The sequence below is a fragment of the Jaculus jaculus genome, chromosome 13 (assembly GCF_020740685.1).
Source record: "Jaculus jaculus isolate mJacJac1 chromosome 13, mJacJac1.mat.Y.cur, whole genome shotgun sequence".
Classification (NCBI taxonomy): domain Eukaryota; kingdom Metazoa; phylum Chordata; class Mammalia; order Rodentia; family Dipodidae; genus Jaculus; species Jaculus jaculus.
The window spans coordinates 25,131,700-25,140,588 of record NC_059114.1 but is presented as its reverse complement, the minus strand read 5'-3'; positions in this window follow the sequence as shown (position 1 = coordinate 25,140,588).

Below are 8,889 nucleotides of genomic sequence, written 5' to 3'. Positions count from 1 at the left end.
GGCACAGAGAGAAAGACAGATAGAGGGAGAGAGAGAGAATGGGCGCGCCAGGGCTTCCAGCCTCTGCAAACGAACTCCAGACGCGTGCGCCCCCTTGTGCATCTGGCTAACGTGGGACCTGGGGAACCGAGCCTCGAACCGGGGTCCTTAGGCTTCACAGGCAAGCACTTAACCGCTAAGCCATCTCTCCAGCCCTATTTTTATTTTTTTTTTTTTAATGAGACAAGGTCTCACAAACCCAGGCTGGCCTCATTTTTTCTGGTCTTGGTCTCATCCTCTCTGGTGCTGGTATTACAAGATGGGCCACCATGCCTGGAAGTACTGCCATTCTTTGTGTGACAGTTGAGGAAGTGGGCCATGAGTTTGAATCCTCATTTCAACATGTGTTAGCTATGTAATTCTGGACAAGTTAATTCACCTCTCTGTGGCTATGTTCCTAACCTAAAAATGGAGACCACAGTATTTACCTCATTGTTGAGTCAGGCTGAAGTGAACTGTATGAACATACGTTTTTATTTTTGTTTTTTCAAGGTAGGGTCTCACTCTAGCTCAGGCTGACCTGGATCTCACTCTGTAGTCCCAGGCTGGCTTCTGAAGAGTTAATTGGCTTTCCTGAAAACTAAAGGGAAATAAAGAGTTCATAACTATCCCTAAAGCTTGCAGGCAATAAAGAAGGCAAAGAGACCTCATTAAATTTGGCACCCTTCCCTGATTGATGTGCTTCCCTTAGCCTAGATGGCCTTGAAGGACCAAAGACCATCTGAGTGTCCTCCCTTAGACATTCCTGGCTGAAGAAGCCTATTCTGAACAAGGACACAAACAGCTACAATTTTCTTATCAACTATACCTGGTCCAGTCTGTTCTTCTTAGGATCCTCCTTACAAACTTGCACCCTGGCCTGGCCCAGTGCTTCACCCTCTATACCATGGGAAAGCCGTTGTACTTCCCTGTTTTCTCTAAATAAACAGTCTGTCTGTGGAGTCCGGTGTTCTCTTTTACTTTTTCTCCTACATTTCTGGTGCCATGACTTGGATGCCCTCCGGGGCTTTCAGGCTGCCTGCCCCCTCCCTCCCTCTTTCCTTCTCCCACAGCCCCGCCATAGCATTCCCTTCAGTGCACAGGCACTTTCTCAGCTCACTATTGGGACTACATGGTCACCAGTCTGACCTGAGACTGCTGCTCTTTTGTGGCTTTTGTCTACGTGAGCGATGCAGGTTCTGTTCGGCCTTGTGGCTCAGGGAGCGTTATTGGTGCTCTGTGTAAACCCAGCTTGACACCTGGCAGCTTTCTCCTCTTCTCCCTCTCACTCTGAACCTTGGATTGTGTGAGCTCAGCAGCTAGTTTGTGGAGACTGAGGAATTCTGGCCAGGGCTACTCCTTGGTGAATATCCAAAATCCTTCTCTGAGCTCAGCCAAGTCTCCAACAGCCCTTTGGGTAATCCAGCAGGTCATATTTCTCTCTCCCTGTCTTCTTTCCCTGGACTTTTGAACTCCAGACTAGAGACCTCTTGCCTGTGATCCACTACATCCAATCCTCATCAAATTACCTTGGGACAAGGTATTTGCTCTGGGTCTGTGTTGGAGGCACCCCATTTGTGGTGGTTTGAGTCAGATGTCCCCCATAAACTTAGGTGTTTTGAATGCTAGGTTCCCAGCTGATGGATATTTGGGAATTAATTAATTTGGGAGTGTATTGTTGGGGGCAGGCTTATGGGAATTAAATCCAGTTTCCCCATGCCAGTGTTTGGCACACCCTCCTGTTGCTGTGTTCCACCTTACGTTGGCCAGGAGGTGATGTCCACCCTCTGCTCATGCCATCGTTTTCCCCTGCCATTGTGGGGCTTCCCCTCGAGCCTGTAAGCCAAAATAAATCTCTTTTTCCCAGAAGCAGCTCTTGGTTGGGTGATTTCTACCAGCAATGCGAACCGGACTGCAACAGCACAGTGGTACCAGGAGTGGGGTTGCTGCTAGACACCTGACTGTGTGGCTTTGGCCTTTTGGAACTGATTTTCAAGAGGAATGTGGGAGGATTTGAAACCTTGGCCTAAGAGATGCTTTGCAGTGCTGTAAGTACAGCTTGATGGTCTATCCTGGTCAGAGCTGAAAGACCTGAAGGCAGTAAGAACTATGGACTGTGAGGTTTGGCTTATGAGGGCGAGAAAGAGCTTTGCTTGGACTGGGCTAGCAGTTTGTGTGAGAAGCTTGCTCTTGTGTCCATGTCCTGAGAAGCTGTGCAGGGTTGCTTTGCGTAGAAATGAACTGGTGTGTGCAGAGGGATATGGCACAGAAGGAAAAATCTTTGGGTGAACTGTTGCCTGTTCAGCTGCAACTGAGAGATTACAACCTCTGAGACTGGGCTAGCTGACCTGTGCTGGGGCAATGGAAAGAATGTCAACTCTTTTGAAGGGGCCTGGGTGCTCAAGGAGTGTCCTGTTCTTCAAAGTCTGCTTTATTCCCCCCTGGATTAACAAATTGGCACCCTACCTGGTATCGTGGAGTATAAGAAATGCTGGAAAGAGGGTCATTGAGTTTGCAACATGGTCTTGTGTTTTGGAAATGGCCATGGGCCGTGTGAAGCAGGTTTGCTGGTTGCCTGCATAGAGACCCCATGGGGCCATGAGGATGAACCGTGGCTTGCAGTGGAGACCCAGTGGAGATGCCGGGACCATGAGATGGCTGCCAAGGAGTTGCTGGCCCCGATGAAGTTTTCCGGGACTGTGAGTAGCCTAGCTGGAGGGGCGGAATTGGAATGCTAGAGACTTGTTGCTGGTTAGAATTATCGGACTTGAAGATTTGTCACTGGCTAGAGTTGTTGGCCTTGAAGCTACAGTTTGATATTTGCCCTGGTTGTTTTAAATCTTGCATTGGTTGAATGTTTCTTTGCTATGCCCAATGCCATCTTTTGCAGTGTGAATATTTATTCTGTGTCATTATGGGTTTTTTGAGGTTATTTTTTGGTATCATGGCTCAGTTAAAAGATCTTGGACTATGGGGATGTATGAACATCATTGGAATTGATAAAAACTATGGGGACTTTTAAAGTCAGACTGAATACATTGTATTTTACATCATGTATGGATATCAGTTTATGGGGGCCGGGGGTGGAATGTGGTGGTTTGAGTCAGGGGTCCCCCATAAACTTAGGTGTTCTGAATGCTAGGTTCCCAGCTGATGGATATTTGGGAATTAATGCCTCCTGGAGGGAGTGTATTGTTGGGGGCGGGCTTATGGGAATTAAAGCCAGTTTCCCCATGCCAGTGTTTGGCACACCCTCCTGTTGCTGTGTTCTACCTTACGTTGGCCAGGGGGTGATGTCCACCCTCTGCTCATGCCATCATTTTCCCCTACCATCGTGGAGCTTCCCCTTGAGCCTGTAAGCCAAAATAAATCTCTGTTTCCCAGAAGCTGCTTCTTGGTTGGGTGATTTCTACCAGCAATGTGAACCGGACTGCAACACCATCCTAGACCTCAGAAACTCCAGGAGTTGTTCTCAGTCTGTGGATGACCGGAGACTCTGGGAGCTTCCCACATGTCTTTCCACCAGGTACCCCAAGCATTGTGAATGTAGGGATGCCCCCTCCTAATCTGTGGGTTTTGTTTGCCCTCTCTAAGCCCGGGAGATGTCACTGGTGGCAGGATTGGCCACTCTAGTTTTTTTCCTCCAAAATGGGCTCTAAATTATCTGTTCCAAAAGACACTCCATTGACATGTCTCAAGGCTAATTTAAAGGAACTCAAACTTCCTGAGCTTCTGCCTGCCAAATTGTTCAAACTCTCTATTAAAATCTGGCCACAATATTCCTTAGATAATGGCCACTTCTGGCCTGAAACTGGTACTTTTGATTTTAATATTCTTTCTTTCTTTTTTTTTTTTTTTCCGAGGTGGGGTCTCACTCTAGCCCAGGCTGACCTGAAATTCACTCTATAGTCTCAAGGTGGGCTCACTCTAGCCCAGGCTGACCTGAAATTCACTCTGTAGTCTCAAGGTGGGCTTGAACTCACGGCAATCCTCCTACCTCTGCCTCCTGAGTGCTGGGATTAAAGGTGTGAGCCACCATGCCCAGCTGGTTTTTAATATTCTAATGATCTTGGTAACTGCCTCAGAAGACACAGCAAGTGTCTGAGGTCCCCTAACTTCAGGGATTCTTTGCCCTTTGTTCCCGTCCTTCCCTTTTTACTTCTTGTTCTATGTACCAAATTCTCCTCTGTCACCAAAAAGTCTCTAAAAACCTTCCCAAACAGAAGTCCTCACAAAACACATCTTCTTGTGACCCAGCAGATGAATCCCTTCTATACCATTCCTCCAACCCCCCTTCTGCTCCCTCTGCTCTTCTACATCAACCTGAAACCCCCTTCACCCCTCAACTCCCATTCTGCACCTGCTTCTCCCCAATCCCCTCTGCTCCTTCTGTCCTCTCACCTTAGCCCCCGAAGCTCCCGAAAAGGATGATTCCTTTAATACCATGCCCTCACCTCCTCCTTCCCTCTGTCCTCTCCACCCCACACTAGGTCGTGGAAGGAACCAACAGGGGGCTTTAGGATGTGTCCTTTATGTGAGGAAACGGGGACAGAAGGACCCACTCGTGTCCATATCCCTTTCACTCTCAATGAAATGGACTCCATTGAACCAAAATTAGGATCTTCCTCAGATAATCTGCTCCAGGGCTGGAGAGATGGCTTCTAAGGACCCCAGTTCGAGGCTCAATTCCCCAGGACCCACATTAGCCAGATGCACAAGGGGGCACACGCATCTGGAGTTCATTTGCAGTGGCTGGAAGCCCTGGTGCGCCCATTCTTTCTCTCTCTCTCTCTCCCTCTTTCTCTTTCTGTTTGTTGGTCACAAATAAATAAAATAATAACAAAAAAAATTTTAAAAAAGAAAATCTGCTCTATTATAGAATTCACTTCACCAGACTCACTCAAATCTACTCTCTCACTTGGAGAGGTGTTTTTCACATTTTATTTTATTTATTTATTTATTTATTTGGTTTTTCGAGGTAGGGTCTCACTCTGGTCCAGGCTGACCTGGAATTAACTCTGTAGTCTCAGGGTGGCCTTGAACTCACGGCGATCCTCTTACCTCTGCCTCCCGAGTCCTGGGATTAAAGGCGTGTGCCACCACGCCCGGCCTGTTTTTCACATTTTAAACTCAACCCTTTCTCATGATGAAAGGGAATGCATTTGGAAGGCAGCCCAGACTCATGCTGATAGATTGAGTCAACAGGATCCCCAGTCACCCCTGGGGCAGAGGCTGTCCCCTTACAAGAGCCAAATCGGGACTACCAGGCAACAGACACAGGCTCAAAGCAGACACAGGCTCAAAGCATCTCCAGCATATGGTAACCTGTCTCGCTGAAGGGATGCACCAGAATGCCCATGGCAGAATTAATTGTGACAAACTGAAAGAAATTACCCAGGGCGCCACTGGAAACCCAGCCCTTTTCCTCAACCATCTATCTGAGCCTATAACGATATTTACTAGTATAGATGTAAACTCCCATGAAGGCACTTCACTTTTTCATGTTCACTTTCTAGAACAGTCTGCCCTTCACATCAGACGCAAACTCCAAAGACTTGAAAAGGGACCTATGACCTCCACCTCAATGAATTACTTGACCTGGGTTTCAAAGTCTTTAATGGTAGAGAGGAGGCCAGAAAAGAAAGAAAAAGAGATAGGGAATGAATTAAGAAAGAGTGTAAGGCAGACTTTCAATTCCTGGCTGCCACTTACAACATGCCCAGTCACAGCCTTCATCCTCTATCTCTGGAAAGTGAGGTCAACCCCCTGTTTCTGCTTGGCCAGCCTGGCCACTGGGCGAAAGAGTGCCCTAACATATCTTCCAGTGAGTTGTTGGCCAAGGAGGTCCCTGATGCCCCCAAAACATTATAGGCCATTGCCAAGGCCCTTGGTTTCCCATCAGGAATAGATGGTAAGACCATCTATTGCTGAAGACTCCATATACCTGAGCTGCAAGGCCACTGAGAAATCCTACTGGAACTGAGCTGATAACCTCCTCCATGTAGACCAGCTGGCAGAAAGCTAGAAGAAGCCATTCAATGGGAGAAAGAGAAATCACCAGTGAAGATACTCAACAGTGGACACTGCAAGCATTATGTCTCGGGCTTGCCTGCTTCACAGAGGTTCAAACCGGGGTCCTTCGACTTCAGAGTCAAAAGCTCTAACCTCTAATCCATTTCCCGCTTGCCTTATATTTGGCCAGCCAGGACAAATGAGCCAATGGGTGCAATAGTGACACATCTATCATGGTGGAAACCAACTGCCCTCTAATTGGACTGAAGGCCTGCTCCATGTGAGGGAATACATCCCTGATACTGAAAACTTAAAACAGGGCTAGTCATGAGCCCTAGTATTGTAACGTCTGTTGCTGTCTGGCTAAATGTATATGCTATGCTTATCAAACTGCCCAATAAGCACTTCTGTTAATGTTCATACCCAAATATTACTGCTGCTGTCACTTTTGGTAGAGAATCTTCTCTTTTCAGATGGCAGTGACCTTGGAACGACTCAGAAGTTATCATGGTGCTAGAAAGAAGTGACTGGAGTGCTCAGTACTGTAATATCTCTATTATACCTTCCAAGGCTCAGGGTCTAATGCAGAAGAGGTGGTGGAAAGAATGCAAGAGTCAAAGGAAGGGTAGGACTCCTTACAATGTGCTCCCTCCAGATACAAAATGGCCTGGATATCCATGACCTCACAGTGCCTGACACTACCTACACAAGACCATCATAAAAGGAGAAAAAGATCATGACATCAAAATAAAAGAGAGACTGATTGAGATAGGGAAGGGATATGATGGAGAATGAAGTTTCAAAGGGGAAAGTGGGGGGGAGGGAGGGTATTACCATGGGATATTTTTTGTAATCATGGAAGTTGTTAATAAAAATTTGAAAAAAAAGTGCCCTAACACTCAGCCCTCCTCCAGAGCATGCCCAGCCTGTGGAAAATAGGGACATTGGAAATGGATTGTCTGACTAGCTGCCCAGGTAGCTCCTTTGGCAACCGTGCCAAATTTTCTTCTCATGCCCTTCTCCAATGATGGAGCCCAAGTTCCTGGCCCCCAGCTGAATTAACGTCCGGCTCACCAGAACTCAGGATAAAAGGCATAGTGGCTAATGATCTCTTTCATCTTAGAGAGTGGGGCCTCCTATTCTCTGCTTACTTCCTGTCAGGGACAAACACTCCCCCCACAATCCTTACTACAGGGGTCTCAGGGACCCCCCCATAACCCTTGCTGCACCCCACCTGTTCTTTGCCAATTTGGTGACCTAACTTACCAATTTATTGCATGCCTCAATGTCCATCCCTCTCCTTGGTAGGGATCGCCTATCCAAACTTAAAGTTTCCATCCATATACCCCCTCTGAAGGCAACTAGCATTTTTCTCCTCCCCATGGAGTCAAGTCCACCTGAAGTCTGCTCTCAAACTGCTACCTGTGCCTCTCTATTACCCTCAGTTAATCCTCTGATATGGGACACTTCCCATCCTGCTGTCGCCTCTCACCAATGCCTGTCCTCATAAATCTTAAAGATCCTTCTACTTACATCTCCCAAGAACAATGCCCCCTGAACCCCTTCTGTTCGACAAGGACTAAAACCCATAATTCAGCATTTGCTCTCAGCCTCCCTTCTCACCCCCATCCATTCACCCTGTAACACCTCCATCCTGGGCATAAGAAAACCTAAGGGATCCTATTGTTTAGTGCAGGATCTCCAAAAATTACGTGTGCCATCATCCAAAACTCTCCAGTTGTTGCTAACCACTACACTCTCTTCTCCTCCATCCCACCCTCTTCAAAATATTTTTCTGTTTTTTATCTCAAGGATACCTTTTTTACTATCTCCCTATACCCTAGATCAAGACCACTCTTTGCCTTCACCTAGAAAGACCCTGACACCCAGCAAGTCCAACAATTAACCTGAACGGTCCTGCCCCAGGGTTTTAGGGACAGTCCCAAATTTTGGCCATTACTTACAAGGAGATCTAGCCACTTTAGACCTCAGACCTAGCCTTCCCCTTCAATATATAGATGACCTTCTACTGTGCAGCCCTTCCAGGGAGCTCAACTTAATACATGTTACCATGCTTCTCAATTCCTTGGTTTCTTGGGGATATAGGACCTCTAAAGATAAGGCTCAACCATAGATTGTTGCTAGGAAATTTTCAGTGCCAGGGATGGGATACCTTCCAGTGAGTTGTTGGCCAGGGAGGTCCCTGATGCCCCCAAAACATTATAGGCCATTGTCGAGGCCCTTGGTTTCCCACCAGGAATAGATGGTAAGACCTGATTGCTGAAGACTCCACATACTTGGGCTGCAAGGCCACTGAGAAATGCTGCTGGAACTGAGCTGATGACATCCTCCATGCAGACCAGCTGACAGAAAGCTGGAAGAAGCCATTCTGCATGCAGTTCAATGGGAGAAAGAGAAATCACCAGTGAAGATAACCAACAGTGGACACTGCAAGCCTTATATTTGGCCAGCCAGGCCAAATGAGCCAATGGTTGCAATAGTGGCACATCTGTCATTGTGGAAACCAACTGCCCTCTAATTGGACTGGAGGCCTGCTCCGTGGGAGGGAATACATCCCTGATACTGAAAACTTAAAATAGGGCTAGTCATGAGCCCTAGGGGTATAATGTCTGCTGTTGTCTGGCTAAATGTCTATACTATGCTTATCAAACTGCCCTTCTGTTAATGTTCAAACTCTTATATTAATGCTACTCTCACTTTTGGTAGAGAATATTCTCTTTTCAGATGGCAGTGACCTTGGGATGACTCAGAAGCCATCATGGTGCTGGGAAGAAGTGACAGGAGTGCTCAGTACTGTAATATCTCTATCACACCTTCCAAGGCTCAGGATCTAATATG